General features: G+C 45.9%; 1 protein-coding gene across 1 annotated transcript in view; it reads left to right on the forward strand.

The window, feature by feature from the left end:
- Window positions 1-5,945: 5,945 nt before the first annotated feature.
- The window catches only part of HTR1E (5-hydroxytryptamine receptor 1E), a 44,393-nt gene continuing 28,869 nt past the window's right edge, over window positions 5,946-21,469 (forward strand). Inside the window, exon 1 of the mRNA XM_084827056.1 lies at window positions 5,946-6,517. The gene's annotated coding sequence lies outside the window, so the exon portion shown is untranslated. The remainder of the gene's footprint in view (window positions 6,518-21,469) is intronic.

Raw genomic sequence — 21,469 nt, forward strand, 5'->3', positions numbered from 1 at the left:
AAATACCACACTTTTCTCATTAGGAAAAAAAAAAACACAATAATGTTTGCAAAGCACAGGAGAGGCCCTGGAGGATGACATCATCATGTAAAGGACTCACAAACAACCATGAGTGAGCAATCAAGAGCACACAATAGAAGCCTCATGTAGAAAGGCTCTCAGAAAGCATGCAAATTACTCATCTGGATTAATTTCTTCCCCCATCAAGGGATGCCATAGAGGAACGTGGGCAGTAATTCCTCCCACCCTGTTTCAGATCAGGAGCTCTCAGGGCATTCTATAGGTGCTTCCAGATGAGGCTTTTAATCTTCCATCACCCTGCCTTATTGACAGAATTGTACAGGGGATCCAGATGACAACATCTTCAACTCATAACCCTGTCTTGTTGTCCCACTGTCCTTTCCATCTTTTTTTTCTTACTACAGAAAATCTGTTAAGGAAAAAAGATGGAATAGTTGCACAGTGTCTCTTGATGGGGCCCAGGAAGCACCCTATGGGTTGTATCTGATGTTAATCTAACTTAAGTCCCATTCATTTCAATGAGTCTATTCTAAGTAGGACTAACATTTGATACAGCCTTATATCTCTGGCCAACTCACTCATTCTGCACATGGGTTATTATTATACACAATTAAATAGGCCTAAAATATCTGCCAAAGGTACAAATCTCTGTGCTTAAAATAGGTGACTATTGGCCTGTCTTGATAGCACTGCTGTAGTTATAATGATTATACTAACTAAATATACAGCTTTTCCTCTCCACTATACCACCACACAGCAGTAAAACCAATATACACAGTCTACCATGCCCGTAACGATGCCAAAAATGCTGAATCAAGCTTTAGAAATCACATGTGGAAGAGAACAAGAACATAGGAGCATAAGAAGAGCCATGCTGGATCAGACCAAGGGTCCATCTACTCCAGCATTCTGTTCACACAGCAGCCAACCAGCTGTCAACCAGGAGTCCACAAGCAGGGCATGAGCGCAACAGCACCCTCCCACCCATGTTCCCCAGCAACTGGTGTATGAATACCATCCCTAGGACATTTTGGCTCATGATCCGCTGCCATCAAACCCGTTGTTCATTGGTGATGCTGGAATAAAAGCAATGAAACATATTCTGACAGCAAATTTGGAAACATCTTGACACTATCGATGTGGCTTCTTTGAACCAATAGCTGCAGCCCTCATCGATTTCATGTCACAAATTGAAATGTTTCTATATGCGATCTCCCATGACACCTTCCCCCACCCCACACACACACCAAAAAATCTTTCATCAAGCAGTAATGACAGTAGCCAGAAGCTAAGAGGTGCGCATTGTTGTTGATAGCTGTTGCTGAGGCGCATATCAGGCCTTTGATGTTGAGCACTGACCGCATTGTACCTCAGAAACAGCTATCAAAGACAGAGCTAAGGGTTTTGTTTGCAACTGGAATTTTTCTAAAAGAATGTTTATCCTTTGGCATCACTTTCTGATCAAGCATGGACCTGAGCGGTAAAGTGTTTTGCTAAAAGCTCACATTTTTTACTAGAAATGATGCTTTAGGGAAGTTTGGAACAAAACATGCAACCTGGGAGAGAAGGAAGTTGTTCATCTCCAAAGCTACCATCAGAGAGTAGCTGCTGGAGGCTTTGGAACTGGAGCTGAGAAGAAGTTGGGGACTGCAATGGAGCACCTCAAATTAATCATTTCAAAATATAGGAAATGATGTGTCCCCATTTTCTTTTCTGGGTTTTAAAGATCAAAGCCAACCATTTCAAAGATACAGATGGGACCTCAGGTTATTCTTAACCAGTTGTGTGAGCCAGTTTGGTGCAGCAGTTAGAATGTTCAACTAAAATAATCCCTCCCCCTGGCCACCTCCAAATGCACAGGACTACAAACCCCATTGTCACTAGCCATATTGTAGGGATAATGGGATCTGTAGTTCAACACATCTGGAGGGCACCAGGTTGGAAGGCTGAACTAGGAAGACCAAGTGTGTAACCCCCACTCAGCCATAAAGCTCTGGGTGTCCTTGGGCCAGCCACATATTTAACTAAATGGCCACCTTATCAATTGATTTTGCTTAATTTGTGTGGAAAGGTGGGTCAGAGTCAAGCTTTGCATTCTAAGGCTCCTGTCATCTATTCATCTGTCTGTCTGTCTGTCTGTCTGTCTGTCTGTCTGTCTATCTATCTTGGGATTAAGGCTGAAATCCTAAACACACCTACTACGGAGTAAGCCCAACTAGACACAATAGGACTTACTTCTGAGTAAATATCCATAGGAGTGCTTCCCACTTTGTTCCTCATGGTTGTTGTTGTTGTTGTTGTTGTTGTTCAGTCGTTAAGTTGTGTCCGACTCTTCGTGACCCCATGGACCATAGCACGCCACGCCTTCCTGTCCTCCACTCTCTCCCGGAGTGTGCTCAAGGCTCCCAGAGTGTGCTCAAGTCCCAGAGTGTGCTCAAGAGGAAAGGTTCCTCCTGTGCAAGCATCGAGTCATTGCTGACTCCTAGAGGGATGCCGCTTGCGCTGGCGTTTTCATGGCAGACTATAGCGGGGTGGTTTGCCAGTGCCTTCCCCAGTTGTGACTACCTTTCCCCCAGCAAGCTGGGTACTCATTTTACCGACCTCTGAAGGATGGAAGGCTGAGTCGACCTGAGCCGGCTACCCGAGACCCGGCTTCCGCTGGGATCGAACTCAGGTCGTGGGGAGAGTTTCGGTTGCAATACTGCCGCCTGCCACTCTGCGCCACACGAGGCTCTCTACTTCTGGGTAAACATGTCTACAACGATGAGGCTCTTACTCTGCCTGTAAAGATGGTAGAGCTTGTGTCCTCCCACCAGCAGAAGCTGAGTAAATAAAAAGAGAGTGTGTGTGTTTTGTTTTGATTATATTTTAATGTATTGTTTTATAGTTTTAATCCATTTTAATGGTGTCTGCAAGCCATTTGGAGTGCCATTTCTTGGTAGAAAGATGGGGCACAAATCAAATAATTTTTTTTTAGTAAAATTAAAAGTCCACCTTTCTTTTTGATCGCTCTCATAGGAAGCTTCCTCATACCAAGAGCATTGGTCCATCTAGCTCAGTATTATATTATTATTATTATTTATACCCCGCCTTTTCCCCAGTGCTGGGACACAAGGCGGCTTACAAAAATTCAAACCTATACAGTTAAAACATATGAAAATATACGAAAGTTAAAATATAAATTAAACAACAATACAATTAAAATTATATTAAAACATTAAAACAGCATTTTAATTACTATTGTTCCAGTCATGGAATACCTCTGGCCCCCATGGACTGGATATGGCCCACGGGGTTTTCTTATCTGGCCTGCCAATACCAAGGCCCCTCACCCTCTCCCAAGGCTCCACCCCTTCTCCCCCAGTGGGGGAAATCTCTTATCTCTACACTGACTGGCAACAGTTCTGACTGGCAGGAGTCTTTCCCAATGCTACCTCCTGGAGAAGCGGGAGAGTGAACCTTGGACCTTTTGCAAACAAATCGCATGCTCTACACTATGGTCTCTGTTTTCCTGGATCTGTATTCTGTGCTAACCTGCTTTCCTTGTGTTTCTCTCTCCTTTATATAATTCTGTTACCTGATGCACTGGAATCTGGATAACATGGATCTGAAAACCTACCCTTAGGGACTATGGATAGAAATGATTAAAGAGCTGAGGGTTGCTGTTTTTTGCTCTCTCACTACCTCCCTGTGGCTGGAGCTAGGGTGCTATAGAAGAACTGAAACTACATCCTCACTCCCATTCATTTTTGGAATGGGATTGCTGGGTTTATTTGTTGTTGTTATTTCAATTTACTAGATATCTTTCTTTTAAAAAGTCTTAGGTCAAGGATTAAAACAGTGATTTACCAGTGATTTATAGTCACTATTGGGTAGATTTCAGATGTTATGTCCCCTAGCTTTTGTTAGCACGCTTGCACAGAGGATGATCACAGCACAGGATATTAGTATGGAGGGTAGGATCAAACCAATCTTGAATTTAGAAACTGGAGTTTGGCATTAGTTTGAGACAATAATTAAAAACATAAGGATCCATTCAAATGTTAAGTTTGACTATTTGTTTTCAAAATGGTCCTATGGTGCTTCCATACATGTGGTGCTGCAATAAACATTTAATCTGGAATCCATCACTTGTGAATGTATGTAGATTCCATTGCTGTGAATGAGTATGCTGCAGAAAGTATCTAGATTCCATTGCTGTGAATTGCCTGGGGGATTTGAAAATATGAGAAATGTATTCTTATATAAGTCTATAATGTCATGTATTTTATATGTACAGTGTGTTATTTTAAGAATATGTTTTTAATTTCAATAATTTAACTATTAGTTTAGCTAGTGATTACTGTATTCTTATGTAAGTTTTTGTAAGTTTTGTTACTTGGTTCTGTGCTGCTGTGGTCTAAGGACTAATGCAATAAATGTTATTCATTCATTCACTTGTGAATGATGATCAGGTGAGACAAAAAAATGGAAGGGGGCTGTTTTTTGTTTTTGTTTTGTTTTTAAATCAAGCATAAATGAGAGTCAATACAGCAATTTCACCATTCAATTTACAAGCATAAAGAATGTGGGGGGGGGGTGATGGGAGAGGTTTGTTGTTACTTATGCAATGAAGATATAGCACCAACATTTAAGTTTGTTTTTTCAGATAGAGATTTAATTGGGTAGGGCAAGACACAACTGCAAACATGTTATTTGCTGGGGGGATGGCTACCTCTTAAGGAGTGAATATTTTGAGTCCTGTATTTATATTAACTGTTTATAGGCCACCCTTCTGGACAATGTCTTCGCAGGGTGGTGAGCAACCATATGAAAATTACAACAAAATCACAAGGCGCTTCCAGATGGGAGGGCTCTCAGAGCTACCAAAAGGTGCTGTGCAGCTATTCCGTCATTTTTTCCTCCATACACACACACACATTTCTGGTAAGAAAAAGATGGAAGAAGGAGCAGTGGGAAAACACGTGTGGATTAGAAATGGACAATGATGACTGGCCCTCCTGTAAATGAGACAGTGCGGTTGCACAGTAAAAGTCTCATCTGGAAGCTGTGACATTACATTAAAATCTCTAATTCTTGGACACATAAACACAAATTACCAAAGCAAGCAGCAATACTTTAAAATATCATTCCGCCAGTAGAAAGCATCTCTTTTTTTAGCAGCAAAAGCAGTGATTTTACACAACAGAGAATTTACAACATCTCCCAAATACCTATCTTTTCTGAATTTAGGGGTAGGCTTTCTGGTGCCCCCCTGAAGCTTTGGGCTACAAACCCCAAAATCCCTGATCATGCTGGCTGGGGCTGATGGGAATTGTGGTCCAACACATCTGGAGAGGACACCAGGCTGCAAGAGAGGCATTTGGATGCATTTGGCAGTAAGCTAAGGGCAAAACTGGACAAGATGTGGCAGAGGGGACATCTCCTGATCCCACGGCTTTGTGAGGCCTGCGCCCCATGCTCAGGGCAGTCCCCTGCAGATACAGGGCCGAGAAATGCTGCAGAGTGCAGCTGCACTGACCGGCCCTCTTCACAGGAAGTGCGGTTGCCAGCTTCGCAGAAAGGTGAGCGCCTCTTTTGACAGCGAGGCCTCGAAGGCTCTCAGCCCCCCGCCGTCCCCTTCCCGGAGGGATCAGGCACGATCCTGGCATTGCAAGTCTGCTCCAGGCCTGTAGCCAGGGCTGGGCTGTGGAGGGCTGCCCCCCCCCCCCACATTTTCTCTGCCCCCCTCTTTTTACAAACAAATAATTGAAAAACAGTTTACAATTTCGTCTTTAAAGGTCTGCAAACCAGATGAACTCCTCCCCCCAACACTTTTTTGGCGCCCCGCCCCCCCGAACTTTTAGGCGCTGGCCGCGGGCCGGGCTCTGCTCTGGCATTGACGGGAAAGTGCTGCCCCCTGGCGGCCACCGGCTGCAGCCGGCAGGCCACGGGGCTTGTGCTGGCCATATAAAACAGCCCGAGGCAGGAATCAGACGTCGAGTCGCTCGCTCTTGACTTCTCCCCCGCCGCGGTCCGGACTTGCCGCCTGGTCTGCGCGGCGACTCTCGGGCTTCTCCTCTGCAGCTGGCAGCTTCGCTTTCTTCCGCCGGGCCCCTGCCCTGCCCGGCGTTCGGGCTTGGCGGCGCTCCTTCTCTACCCCGGTCGGATTTCCCCGGGGCGCCGCCGGGCGAGCCGCTGCCGCTCACGCGAAGGTGGATTATTGCAAAGGCTCCGCGCCGCCCGCGCCGCCGCAGCCTGCCGACTTTCTGGGCAGCGCGCCGCAGGAGCCGCCGCGCTTGAGCGAGGGCCGGGGCGCCCCTCCGGCGAGGGGGCGGCCCCGCGCCCCGAGGGATCGTCCCGGGCCGGCTGGGGCCGGGATCTGCGACGAGGCGAAGGCGAAGGCGCAGGAGAAGGCGGCCCGCGCGACCGTGGGAAGGGGCTGATCTGGGCAATGCGCCGCGGCTCCTGGGCCCGCGTCGCGCCTCCGGGGGGCCGAAGGGGGACTTTTCTCCAGGTGAGTAGCGTGCAGGCGAGAGACCGAGGCCCTCTCTGGGGCAGTAGCGGCGGGGGCGACCTGGGGACGGGCTCCGCTGGAGCAGAGCGGCGCTGCAGTCCGGGGCGCGCTTTCACTTGGATGGCACGTCCCGTGGAAATCGGTGGCGCTGGCTTCCAAGCGGACGCGCCGTCGGATCGGGCTGCGCGGGCTGGGAGCCCCCGGGTTCGAATCCCGCCACGGCCCCGTTCCTTCAGCGTCGGGTTAATAATAACAGTAGTAGTAGTAGTAGTAGTAATACAGGGCTGGTTAAATATGACTGGGATAGTGGACGCGAAGCGCTTTGGTGTGGACGGTACTAAAAGCGAGATATAAACCGCGGACTGCTGTTAATCCGGAACGGGTGCCTCCTCATCCTATCACCCAAGTTACTGACCTAATCGAGGGATTTGAATAAGTACAGCCGCCTTTCCCATCCTAGTGCCCTCTAAATGCGTGGGGCTGCGACTCCCATCATGTCCATTCTGCCATGGGAATGATGGGTGTTGCAGTCCCACGCACTTAGTGGGCACCAGGTTGGGGAAGGCTGCAGGAGAGAGGCGAGAGGTTTCTCCTCCAAGTCTGCTTCTCTTCCCCTGAGTATCTGGAGCATGTGCCGACCGAGAGGCAAAGCAAGTCCTTGGCTCCTCCGCTCCGATGCCCCTCCTGGGTCCTTCACCTTAACGCTTGAAGGCACTGGCAGGCATATCAGAAAGAGATCGCCTTTGATAAGTTCTCAACAGGAAGAGTGAGTCCCTGGAAGTGGAAGAAACAGACGTGGAAGGTGGACTCGGGTCAGTCGATTTGTGATTTATTTATTTTTTACAGTTCAGTGCTGGGGATCTGGTTCGCTGAGACTAAAATGTATGAGGGAAGATAACATTTATGATAGGGGAGGGAAATCCTCACCCAAATAATGTAAATTGCAGGGTGCACCTCCATGTCCTCTCAGCTGCGTCACTGGGCGAGCAATCCGTGGGAATGTCATGTCAATTTCAGCCAGCAGTAACCAGGTTAAAAATGGAGCAACAGCAACCTGCTTGAACTAGAGCCATTCTGCCCCTCCGTGCCTGAGGAGAACGAGCAACCCAAGGGAGCCCTTCCAAGTTTCAATGACACCAATTTCTGCCAAGGGGCTGGGTGGGGAGGAGGATATATCAATTTCACTAATGAAAGATATGTCAGTTTCATTTATCTCAGCTTTCCCCAACCTGGTGTCCTTCAGATGTGTTGGACTACAAGTCCCATAATTCCCCAGCCAGCATGGGAGTTGTAGTCCAACACATCTGGAGGGCGCCGGGTATTTATTTATTTATTTATTTCTATACTGCCCAATAGGCGAAGTTCACAAAAATTGAAACCAGAAAGCATACAGTAAAACAATATAAAATATAAAAGCATTAAAACCACAGTATAACAATACAGCCAGAATATAACCTAGCAGCAATGCAGAGATTTAAAATACAGATTTAAAACAGCAAAGCTAAAAGGCTAGAAAGCTAAAATGCTAAAATGCCTGGGAAAATAAAAAGGTCTTCACCTGGCGCTGGAAGGAATACAATGTAGGTGCCAGGTGAACCTCACTAGGGAGCTCATTCCTCAGCCGGGGTGCCACAGCAGAAAGGGCCCACAAAGGTTGGGGAAAGCTGCACTATTGTGTAGGTCTCTCCAGCTCATAGTTTTCTAATTTCCCCAGATGGTTTCAAAGATCAACATAGGTAGGACATGACCTCTTTTGAGTACAAAGTGATCCACATTTTACAAATTGTGCTTTTATATAGAATGTCGGGGGGGGGGGGAATGTCCTCTCCAACAGTAGCACCAGCAGCCCTTCCTGTGTTCCTCCTAAGCACACTTACCTGGTTGGCATTTCCATTGGAATCCAAGGAAATGCCATCAGGACTGTGATGTGTGAGCATGATTTTTTCCTCTGTGGGAAAGTTGGCCAAATGATGAAGGAAAGAGGCACACATAAGTACTGCTCACAAACGATGCCACCCTGCCTGTTTTCCCAGTATGCAGCCATATCCTGTTGATTCAGACTTGGTTCAGTGGGGCTTATTTCCTAGTAAGTCTGCTTAGGAAGCTCTGGAAAAGGAAAACCCTGCTCCAATGCAGTTTAAGGCTGCAGTCCTCACCGGACTTGCTCCCAAATAGGGATGTTTGGGATTGGGCTGCAGTTCTCATAATGCCACTTGCTCCACATGGGCATCTTCATCATTTTCCCATTATAGCACAGAGGGAACCATTTTCTAGAGTTACAGAATCCAAGGATTCTGGGTGACATGAATATCTTAAGGGGCAGGTATTCGGACAGATAGAAAGTAATAGCTCTGCATTAAGTGTTATCAAGTGTGTTGGCATTTAAGAACGCTGGCCAGCCATCTCCTTCAAATGCCCAAACCAGAAGAGATCAAAGGCATTTTGTAAAATGACAGCCATCCTATTCTTGTTGATTTATCAGATGCAGGCTGTCTTCTTCAAGTGCATTCGCATGACTCCTGAAGCAAGTGCATTTCCAAAACGTCACCTATTGCAAATTCAGTGAAGATGCTGTGAAACTGTAGCAGTCTTGCAATACCTACACAGTCCTTTGATAAATCCATAGAGATTTACTCATTGCATTTATTGTTATATTGAGATCTCATTTTTCCTCCAAGGAGCTCAAGGCCATGTGCATGGTATCCCGTCCCCTTTTATCTGCACAACAACCCTGTGAGGAGGGGCAGGCCTAGGGAGAGTGACTAGCCTAAGGCCACCCAGTGAGCTTTATAGCTGAATGGAGACTTGAACATGGATTTCCTGAATCCACATCTGACACTCCAGCCATGAAACCACACTCACTGGATGAAGTCACCCTGTTCCAGCTGCACGTGCAACTGCTACAGATGTAAATGTGCATCTAGATGCACACCCATATTATGATGTTCATCCAGGCCCTACTGAACTGGCCAGATGTGTCTTTTGATGCAAATTACAATGCAGCTCCCCCTATGAGATCAGTAGTTGTTGCAAATAAGAACAGCTGGGCCAGGGCCAGGATAGTTCTGCCTCTCTGCCAAGGATGGGGCAAGATAGCATCACTTTTGGGTTCTTCTAGGCCTGTAAAGCAAAGCACATCATTGACTTCAGTTTGATTCTTAGCCTAGTGAGCATGAAGCATGTGCTGCTGAATCATGTCTTAAATGCTGCCCGGATAGTTCATTCACCATGCACATCACTATCTAAAAACCCTCCCTGTGGAAATGGTCAGTGATGCAGTGGTAAATTTTGAGGCACAGGCGCTCATCCTGACAGTCTCCATAGCCACGCCCACAAGGAGCATCCAAAAATTCAGACAGCTGTGTTGATCCATAGCAACAAACCAGTTCTAGTGTTTTTCATTTGTACCAGGAGCAGGTCTTTGAAAAGCTAAGAGATTTTGATTGCTCATTCTGGACCAAACTACCCCAAAATACTTTGCATCACAACAGGGATAGCTCACTAGCAATATATTGTTGTGGGGAAAATCCATTTCCGCAGCTACTGTGAGGATTGCAGCTAAGTTCAGGGAGAACAGAGGAGCTTGGCCCGGGGGGGGGGGAGATGATGTCATCATCCCCGCAAATAAAAAAGTCTTGGCATTTCAACCCTGCAAGCACAGGCTACACTAATGCAGTGGTAATAGTGTATGCTTAAGGGGCATGCCAACCCACCATTTCTGTCCATGAGAAGTTGACAGCATGGTTTCTCATGAAGAGCAGATGAAACTTGGGATCAGAAACTAAGCCTTCAGCAAGAATTCAAACACAGCTCAGCTTCCCCAAGAATTCCAGGGCGTTCCTGCAATGTGGGTGTTGGTGGTGTTCCAATATTAGCTAAGTGATGCTGCAGGCATGCAGAATTCTGGTTGTAGATGCTGAGAAGCTGATTCTAGTGCTTTATGGATTCTGCTTCCATTCATCACACTGCAGAGATCTGTCTTCCTGATTGGGTGGGAGGAGAAGATACTATTTTCAGGCCAAGCTCTACAGAATTTGTATGTAGATGCTCCACATGACTCAGAGAGCAATCCGATGGTGTGCGTGGAGTGTGTGTGTTCATGACAGAGGAACCATCACTTGATAGCCCTTGCCAGGCTCTTGATGGCCAGGGCAGTCAGTGTGTGTGTGCAGGGGGTGGGTGGATTTTCACCTCTTCTTCTTCTTCTGTAGTAGTAGTAGTAGTAGTAGTAGTTATGTGGTCACAGTTTTGTTTTCTTTTTCCCCTTTTACATTTCTTTTGGAAAATGTGCCAGCTTCAGGGTTGGTGTAGTTTTCCCGCCATTCTAAGGGTGTGCCTTGGGAAAGAGGCAACTTTGGATCAAAAGCTTCCCCCAATCCACCGTGCCACACACCTGCAGTGCCCCCGTTTTGTCCTTACCACAAGCAGAGCACCACTGGCAGGGCAGCCACAGCAACAGAAAGCTCCGCCATTATCTAGGGAGGACCATTGTGGGTGGACCTCCCTCTCCGCCTATGGAGGGTGAGGTCTGCCATCTCCTATGGCCCTTGGGATGCCCTCTTGCATCCTTATTCTGGCAAGAGTGCAATATATATACCTGCCAACTGAGGATAACATTCCATGCATCTAATGAAATGGACTAATCCATGAAAGCTTACTCTTCAGTGAGCTACAAGACTCTTTGAAGTTTTTAATTATTTTAATATTTCCTTTTCCTGACAGAGAGGCAGAGACACTGCATAAAATGATGATGATGATATCAACAGTGGCAGCTAAAGGGTATGAAAGTTAGCAGGCGCAGAGTTTAACATTTTTAAAACATCCCCCTGAATGTAATCATAAAATGGTGGAACAAATGATCAGAAGCAGCATCTTCAACATGGATGAGGGAAGTGTTTTTCAACCATCAACGGTACTTTGCTTTCACATTTCTTGACCACCGGCACTAAAAAATGTTTTCTCAAATACTGTTTTATTCTCTTTTGACAGTGATTTCACTGGTAACTACCTCATTCTTTTATCCACACACTATAATGTGTCTCAAAGTAAGCAGTACCCATGGTAGAAAGTGAGGGAGAGAGTGATGGAAACTCTGTGGGAGATCAGTGTCTGGGGCAGGGATAAGAGGAAGCAGACGGTCATTTGGGAGCTTGAGGAGGCCCTGCCAAAAGGAGGCTGCGACTAGTAAGGCAAGGGTAATGTTCGGGCAACAGTTATGCCATGTAAACATAAACAAGAGCACAGCAAAGCAGGGCCTAATAGCACCTTGGACAGCTCTCTGCAGGAGGTGCTAGGCTGGGGTAGTCGAAAGAAGCTGTTGTCATTCCAGCAACCTAGGGCTTCAGTAGGCCAGTCAGCTCAGGTCTCTCAGAAGCTCCACCTCCCACTGGGTCCTGACTTAAAGGAGCCACATCCATTTTCATAGCCTTCAACTTCTACATTGCTGAGGGGCCTGGGCGGCTTTGGCGGAGCCATTCTTTGAGGTTGATATGAGGGCTGAGTTCTTAGGTCCAGGGGATGTGTCAAGGGTTCCTGAGAGTCCTTCCTGGAGTTGGGGCAACCAGCACCTCTGTGGGTTTAGAGTTCTTTGTGGGCTGATTGACAAGTCTCCAGACCTGGGACTATGACAATAAAAAGACACCTTGGCCAACTTTTTCTGCCTGGGAGGCGGACAGAAGAAAGTACTTTGACTAATAAAACTTTCTGCACTGTTCTTCTAAGTCTTCTTGAAAGATTTGATGTGCAGCACAATCCTAACCATCCTTACTCATTAATGTATCTCAGACATAACTGAGGTGTCTAAAATGATACATGGTGAGGAAAAAGTGGAATAGGGAGAAGATTTTCTCCCTCTCTCATACTACTAGAACCTGGGGTCATCCTGTGAAGCTGAATGGTGAGAGATTTAGGACAGATAAAAGGAAACCCTTCTTCACTCAGTCCATAGTTAAACACTATGAAATTTGCTACTACAAGATGTAGTGATGGCCACCAACTTGGATGGCTTGAAAGGGAGATTAGACAAATTCATGGAGGAGAAGGCTATCAAAGGCCATTAGCCATGGCTATATGCTACCTCTGTATACCAATTGCTGGGGAACATGAGCAGGAGGGTGCTCTTGCACTCATGTCCTGTTTGTTGGCTTCCCATAGGCATCTGGTTGGCCACTGTGCAAACAGAATGCTGGACTAGATGCACCCTTGGTCTCTTCCAGGGCAGCTCTACTTAGGTTCATATCTCATTTTTCAACAGAGCTTACTGTATACAGGTATAAGGGTTGCAGGATCTTTATCACTAAAGAAACACAAATCCTATAGGACGTAAGGTCCCTTCCAGTAGTTATTCCAGTACAGTGCTATTTTGAACATGGTTCCTGGTGAGATTGCATGTAGTCAGAAGTGCCTCCGAGTTCTGAATCACAGATACACTTGAGTTATCAGGCAACATTTTTGTTCCTGATGTAATTTATTTGGATGCAGGGGAGTGGAAGAACAGATTTTTGTCCAGAACAATTAGTCTAAACCTTATCGTGCTTTACAATATGCTTGGACCCAGGCTGCAGTTATTTTTCCTTTCTATGCTAATACATTCAAGCAATTCCCATATTTGTACCTCTTCTACCTCTTGGAAGAAGTATTTCCTTTAATTAATTTTTGTTAATTATTCCATAAATAATGGGCAGCAAATACAATCACACACACACACACAAACAAAATAAAACAACTGCTAATTAAGCCCTTGCTTAATATCAAGGATCAAGAAGAATATTGAAACCAGTCAAAAAGTATTGCATGTTATATCCATTGGCAAAAGGTTATGGTTCAGTCTCCAGAAAGTCACAGGCTCCAGAAAGTCTAAGCCTTGCTAGAAATCTAGTTCTGCTCACCAAAGCTGGTACGCAGCACAAATCCTATGCAGACTTTGTCAAAAGCAGTGAATTCAAATGGACTTGCTCCCAAATAGTGTGCATAGGGCTTTTGCCGTTTGGGGAGGGAGACTGGACAGCACTCCAGATAGCAGAATCTGACTAACAGAATTGGGGGTGCAAGCAGAATTGAGGGTTCAAGCAGGGGGCTGTGCTAGCCTTGATTTTGCTCACAAGAATTTGAGCAGGAGTGTTTGCCTTGTTAAACACTCCAAATTCTCACACGCTCAAAACAAACTATTTCCAAATGTTAAAATCCTTCAAAATGCACCATATGAAACAGATAAATATCAAAGGGATTAATATTTCAAACCGTCTTGTCCGTCCATCTCTGTCCTGCCACAATCACTCCTTCTAACAGCAAACTCAGCTGCTAAGTGCCAACAGGATTGTAGCCAAAAGCATGACCACTGAGAAACAGCCCAGTGAGGAATGAACAAGCTCAAGAAGGATGAATATCGGGGGGGGGGGGGGATTGGATAGCTTGGGCTGGGGAATGGACTGGAGTATCCTGGAAGAAGATATTGCAGGCTGGCTGAAATCCTGAACAGGAATACTCTATGCTGCAATATTTTGTTACAGATCCCACTTATATACCAGCATAATCCTGGCACCGAACCAGGCCAAACCAATCTAGGAAGTCTTCTAAGGCTACAGTTCTAGTAAGTGTATCCTTACTAGTGTAGTCACCAGGGAGCAAGCCCCAGTGAGTTCACTGGGCCTTACTTCTGAGTGAGCAGGTAGAATGTTAGTGTACTGTTACTGGCTTTTGGAATATACTCAGACTTGGACTTTGGTGTCTGGGACAGTTGGACTTTGGTCTCTGAGCACTTCTCTGTACATTTTCACTATATGAATTTATCCCATGGACAGGATGGTAGGGGGGGTCTCTCAGTCAAATGTAGAGATCATCATGAAAATCACAAGAGAAACTGGTGTTTAAGCCCTTAAAGGCAGCCTAAAAATCATTATATTATATAAGTTTGTACGAAATTGTGCAAATAAATATAATGAATGTGCAAAGCATTCACAGTTACTATACTGTACAAATATAAAATGTTCAGCTGTAATATCAGTAAATGTTTAGGTTATTTACTATGTCACTTTTCCACTTGTCAAGTGAACTATTTTTTGTCAAGTAAATGGCATCAATTGAATTGCTTTCATTATTTGCTTAACTTTAGGTAAGTATGATTCCTTCACAGTCCTAAGATATAGCATATCTACAATAAGCATGTGGAATTATTCTGACACTTTAAAAGCCCCCGGTGACAAATTCTTCTCGCAGATCTCCGAGTATTAATTCCACCATCCCACCTTTCACAGAAGTAGTTGTTTTGTGCCTCAGTTGTTGTTGTTGTTGTTGTTATTATTATTATTATTATTATTATTGCCAGAAATCTGCTAACTCTCATACTCATTGCTGAGCTGAACAGCAGTCTGTCAAGTCCTTGGAAAATAATTTCAGGGTTTACAAAATAGCTTCTAAAAACCACACTGCACTGTCTGATAGATTCATTACGGAGCAAGTACCCAAGAAAATCAGAAGGGCTTGCTCTGCATCGTAATATCTGCTATGTTCCAAAGAGCATAAGCCAGAGCTGCAGACTTTAGGGCTATTGGGAGGGGGAGTGGCATGCAGGGGGATCCCCTGATCACCTCTGCTCACAGATTAGGGTGTGTGGTGGGCCCTGAGGAGGGAGCCCAAGCCCCCACGGGCTGGATGGAGAACTTCTGCAGGCTGGATTAGGCCCACAGGAAGTTCCTCACCTCTGCTTTAGGCTCATGGGATCGACTTTGTTTTTCACTGGACCTCTGAGGTCCACCAACTGGAGCCAGGTACAAAATAATAGCTCAAGAAGATGGACCTAGAATTGCAGATCAAGGTGCCTCTCTCTGAGCACATGCTCAGCCCAGGAATTTATTTTCAGTACCAGTACTGGATCAGGCCCACACATTCTTTCATATATAAACCCACTCCTGTTTTCCTCCAAGCTCTCTTTATTTCAGCAGCCTAATTTAGGAGGGGGAGAATCTTTTTGTTGTCGCTATTGTTAAACCACCGGGAGTTGGAAACTCTAGCTGATCCACTGCAAATTGTTTTATTAACATTGTTTTAATTTTTTTTACTAACTTTTTTTCATTTATTTGACTTGTAGCACACACTTCCACACCAGTGGGACTCTGCTTTTAACCTCTACTGAGTAGAGGAGCAGGCACAGGCTAGTCAAGAACAATCACAAAGCTAGACACAAAAGGGAAAAGAGGCTATGGAAGGACAAGACTCTCCAGTGGTGGTGACCTGCAAGGTGTGTGCAATGTTTGTTTTCTTGCCTGAGAACAACATGGCCTACACCTGCAACAAGTGCAAGTTGATCACGCTGCTGGAGGAAAAAGTAAGTGGACTGGAGCAGCGACTGTCGACCCTCCGGGGAATAAGAGAACACGAAGAGTTCTTGGACAGAATGGGGGAACTACAGCAGCAAAGGGCAGACCAGAAGCTTGAAGAGCAACAGCAAGATGAGGCAGTGGGAAATGCTGAGGTGAAGAAAAATGGAATAGAGGATACTCCTTGGAAAAGGGTGACAGTTAGGAGAAGAAGAACTAGACGCCACTCTGCACCAGTGGAAGCAGTGGAGCTGTGGAACCGATTCCAGGTACTTGCAGATGAGACTGGAGGACAGCCTGCAGAGGAAGAATCACAGGGGAACCTGCATGAGAGTGAGCAAGAGGCTAAAGGTCAGTCAAACAGAGGCGATGAAACCCAGGCCTACAAGAAGAAGAAGAGAAGAGTGGTAGTAGTGGGAGACTCCTTGCTGCGTGGGATCGAGACCCAAGTATGTCGCGAAGACCCATGGACTCGCCAGGTATGTTGTCTCCCGGGAGGACAGATTAGAGACGTGACTGAAAGGTTGCCTGCACTCATAAAGCCCACTGACAGGTATCCCTTTCTTCTCATCCATGTGGGAACAAATGATACCGCCAAGCGGAGCTACGAAGAGATCACGTCAGACTTTGAAGCTTTGGGAAGGAAACTCAAGAACTTTGGGGCCCAGATAGTTTTCTCATCCATCCTTCCAGTAGTTAGAAGAGGGATAGAAAGGGAACGAAAAATACTCCAGGTGAATGACTGGCTACGAAGGTGGTGCCGACGAGAGAGATTTGGATTCTGGGACCACGGGCTATACTTCCTGGAAGATGGGCTGTTGGCTAGGGATGGGTTGCACCTCACAAAGGCTGGGAAGAATGTGTTTGGCCACAGCATGAAGAACTTCATCAGGAGGGCTTTAAACTGAATTCTACGGGGAAGGGAGATGTAATGTTGGGGGTAACAATGGACATAGGCGCATGCACTGCAATGGAGAGAACAGCTCTGATAGCGCCCAATAATAGTCTTCAGACACATGTAGGAAGAAAGCCAGACTATGAAGCACATGGTCTTCGATGTCTATATACTAATGCCCAGAGTATGGGAAACAAACAGAACGAACTTGAACTCTTAATACAAGAGGGAAATTATGACCTGATAGGTATAACTGAGACTTGGTGGGATGACTCTCATGACTGGAATACAGCAATTGAAGGATATAACTTGTTCAGAAGGAACAGGAGGAACAGAAAGGGGGGTGGGGTTGCACTGTATGTGAAAAATACATATCTCTGCACAGAAATACAGGAGGAGGAGCTTGGTAGCCCCATCGAGAGCATCTGGGTTGAAATAAATGGAGCAAAGAATAAAAGGAACCTGGTGGTCGGAGTCTACTACCGGCCACCCAATCAAGGAGAAGACAAGGATGAAACTTTTGAAAAGCAAATAGCCAATGTTTTAAGGAAGCATGATGTAGTAGTAATGGGGGACTTCAATTTCCCCGATATTTGTTGGGAGACAAATTCTGCAAAACATGGCCCCTCCAGGAAATTCCTGACTTGTGTGGCGGATAACTTCCTCCTACAGAAAGTAGAGGTAGGAACTAGAGGATCAGCTATCCTTGACTTGATCCTAACCAACAGAGATGACTTAGTGGATAAAGTAGCAGTTACAGGAACTCTGGGGGAAAGCGACCATGTTGTACTTGAGTTCTTGGTTCTAAGGGAAGCAAAAGCCGAGTGTAGTCAAATGCGTACCCTGGATTTTAGGAAAGCTGATTTTCATAAACTCAGAACAATGATCAGTAAGGTCCCATGGCAAGCGATGCTAGCGAGAAAAGGAGTCCAAGATGGGTGGGAGCTTTTAAAAAAGGAAATTCTCAAGGCACAATCACAAACAATTCCAACAAGAAGAAAAGGTGGAAGACAACAGAAGAAGCCAATGTGGCTTCACAAAAAGCTTAGGGATGACCTGAAAACAAAAAAGGACATATATAGGAAGTGGAAAGAAGGCCAAGTAACAAAGGAAGAGTACAGGCAGATAGCACAGAATTGCAGGGATGGCGTCAGGAAGGCTAAAGCTGAGAATGAGCTGAGGTTAGCAAGGAATGTTAAAAACAACAAGGCTTTCTTCAGCTACGTGCATAGTAAAAGGCAGAGGAAAGAAATGGTGGTTCAGCTATTAAATAAGGATGGAAAAATGATAACAGATGACAAAGAAAAGGCAGAGGTGCTCAATTCCTACTTTGGCTCAGTCTTCTCCCAAAAGAGGGTCTATGACCCCCCTGGCAAAGGCGAAGTACAGGCTGAAGGGGCAGGATTGCAGCTTGAGATCGACAGGCATATGGTCAAGGAACACCTCATTACTTTGAATGAGTTCAGATCTCCAGGGCCAGATGAACTGCATCCTAGAGTCATAAAGGAACTGGCAGAAGAACTCTCAGAACCGCTGTCTATTCTCTTTGAGAAATCATGGAGGATGGGGGAAGTGCCAGATGACTGGAGGAGGGCTAACGTTGTCCCTATCTTCAAAAAGGGTAAAAAGGAGGAACCTGGGAACTACAGACCAGTCAGTCTGACATCAATCCCTGGGAAAATTCTGGAGCAGATCATAAAGCAATCCATCTGGGAGCACCTTGACAACAATGCCATGATTACTCGAAGCCAACATGGATTTGTCAAAAACAAGTCCTGCCAGACAAATCTGATCTCATTTTTTGATCAAGTAACCTCCCTTGTAGACCGTGGGAATGCTGTAGACATCATATACCTCGACTTCAGCAAAGCTTTCGACAAAGTACCCCATGATATCCTGATGAGCAAACTAGCTCAAAGTGGGCTAGATGAAACAACGATCCGGTGGATCCACAGTTGGCTACAGAATCGGACTCAAAGAGTGCTTATCAATGGGACCTTCTCAAGCTGGGGAGAGGTAACGAGTGGGGTACCGCAGGGCTCAGTCCTGGGCCCAGTGCTCTTCAACATTTTTATTAATGACTTGGAGGAGGAGGTGCAGGGAATGCTGATCAAATTTGCAGATGACACAAAATTGGGAGGGATAGCTAATACTTTGGAAGACAGAAACAAAATTCAAAGTGATCTGGATAGACTGGAGCGCTGGGCAGAAAACAACAGAATGGCATTTAATAGGGACAAATGCCAAGTTCTGCACCTAGGAAAAAGAAACCAAATGCACAGTTACAAGATGGGGGATACGTGGCTCAACCACACTACGAGCGAGAAGGATCTTGGAATTGTTGTCGATCACAAGCTGAATATGAGCCAACAATGTGATGTGGCTGCAAAAAAGGCAAATGCTCTTTTGGGCTGCATTCATAGAAGCATCACTTCCAAATCCCGGGAAGTACTAGTTCCCCTCTACTCAGCACTGGTTAGGCCTCATCTGGAGTACTGTGTCCAGTTCTGGGCACCACACTTGAAGAAGGATGCAGACAAACTGGAGAGGGTTCAGAGGAGGGCAACAAAGATGATCAGGGGACTGGAAACAAAGCCCTATGAAGAGAGACTGAAAGAACTGGGCATGTTTAGCCTTGAGAAGAGAAGACTGAGGGGAGATATGATAGCACTCTTCAAGTACTTGAAAGGTTGTCACAGAGAAGAAGGCCAGGATCTCTTCTTGATCCTCCCAGAGTGCAGGACACGGAATAATGGGCTCAAGTTACAGGACGCCAGATTCCAGCTGAACATCAGGAAAAACTTCCTGAGTGTCAGAGCAATACGACAATGGAACCAATTACCTGGGGAGGTGGTGGGCTCTCCCACACTGGAGGCCTTCAAGACGAGGCTGGACAGCCATTTGTCGGGGATGCTCTGACTTAGATTCCTGCATTGAGCAGGGGGTTGGACTCGATGGCCTTGTAGGCCCCTTCCAACCTTACTATTCTATGATTCTATGATAAATTACCTGGAGATCGACCTTCTGCCTGCCCCTAGCATAAGCTATTAAAAAAAACATTGTCTTATAAAGAATTCCATGAGTTGGAAGAAGTTCCAAAACCTCTCAGTCCTTTCTACAATTAAGTAATTAAGGGCGCAATCCTATCAAGATAGGCAACCACCTATCCTAAGCAGGGCAGGAGAAGCATGGAGGGGATCATGCCCTCCACGCTTCCCTTGCCCTGCTGTTTTGGCTAGACAGCCGATTGCTGCTATCTAGCCACAGGAGCACGGAGTGGGGAAGGAGGCTGCTGTATGAAACATAGGATGTATCATACAGGCATTTCCACCCTCCCTGCCCTGGAACACCCCCAGCCACACCCCTTTCCAGCCCCTCCACGCTCCTCTTGCGAGCACGGAGGATGGGGCTGTTCTGCGCTGCCTCGGAAGCAGTGCGGAAGTGGGGGGAGGCTGCTTTTCCAGGAACCAACCTCGGAGTGCAGCTCCGAGCTTGTTTCCGGGAAAACGGCATATCCTGTGGCCATCCAGCTGCTGTCCAGCAGCCATAGGATTGCTCTCTAAGTAATTCTGTTTGGATTTAAGTTGCTATGGAGCCTGATAGTCTGCTTCTTTACTCAGTTGCATGTTCCATTGGGTCCCACAGGGATCTGTACTGGTACCAACACTTTTCAACTTGTTCATAAATGATCTGGAATTAGAAGTGAGCAGTGGGATGGCCAAGTTTGCTGATGACACCAAATTATTCAGGGTGGTTAAAACAAAAATGGACTGTGAACAGCTCCAAAAGGATCTCTCCAAACTGGGAGAATAAGCATCGAAATGGCAAATTCAGTTCAATGTAAGCAAGTGTAAAGTGATGACTGTTGGGGCAAAAATCCTAACTTCAAGTATAACAAGATGGGATCTGAGCTAGTGGTGACTGGCCAAGAAAGAGATCTTGGGGTTGCAGCAGACAGCTCCATGAAAATGTCGACGCAGTGTGCGGCTGCTGTGAAAAAAGCAAATTCCATGTTAGATATAATTAGAAAAAGAATTGAAAATAAAACTGCCAATATCGTACTGCCCTTATACAAATCTGTGGTGTGCCCACACTTGGAATACTGTGTACAGTTCTGGTCACCGCACCTAAAAAAGCATACGGTAGAGTTGGAAAAAGGGTAGAAAAGGGCAACCAAAGTGATCAAGGGGCTGGAGCGGCTCCCCTACGAGGAAAGGTTACAACATCTGGGACTGTTTAGCTTAGAAAAGTGGCGAGTGAGGGGAGACATGGTAGAGGTGTACAAAATTATGCATGGTGTGGAGAAAGTGGATAGGGAGACATTTTTTCCCCTCTCTCATAGTACTAGAACTCAGGGTTATCCCATGAACCTGATTGGTGGGAGCTTCAGGACAGATAAAAGGAAATACTTATTCACACAGTGCATAGTTAATATATGGAATTTGCTACTACAAAATGTGGTGATGGCCACCACTTTGGATAGCTTTGAAAGGGAATTGGACAAATTCCTGGAAGAGAGGGCTATCAGTGGCTACTGGTCCTGATGGCTTTGTGCTACCTCCAGTATCAGAGGCATTATGCCTATGTGCACCCGTTGCTGGGGAACATGGGCAGGACTGTGCTGTTGTACCCATGTCCTGCTTGTGGGTTTCCCATGGGCAGCTGCTTGGCCAATGTGTGAACAGAATGCTGGAATAGATGGACCCTTGGTCTGATCCAGCAAGGCTCTACTTATGTTCTTAT

The sequence above is a fragment of the Heloderma suspectum genome, chromosome 1 (assembly GCF_057233095.1).
Source record: "Heloderma suspectum isolate Gila_16-S chromosome 1, 16-S_ref, whole genome shotgun sequence".
Taxonomy (NCBI): Eukaryota; Metazoa; Chordata; class Lepidosauria; order Squamata; family Helodermatidae; genus Heloderma; species Heloderma suspectum.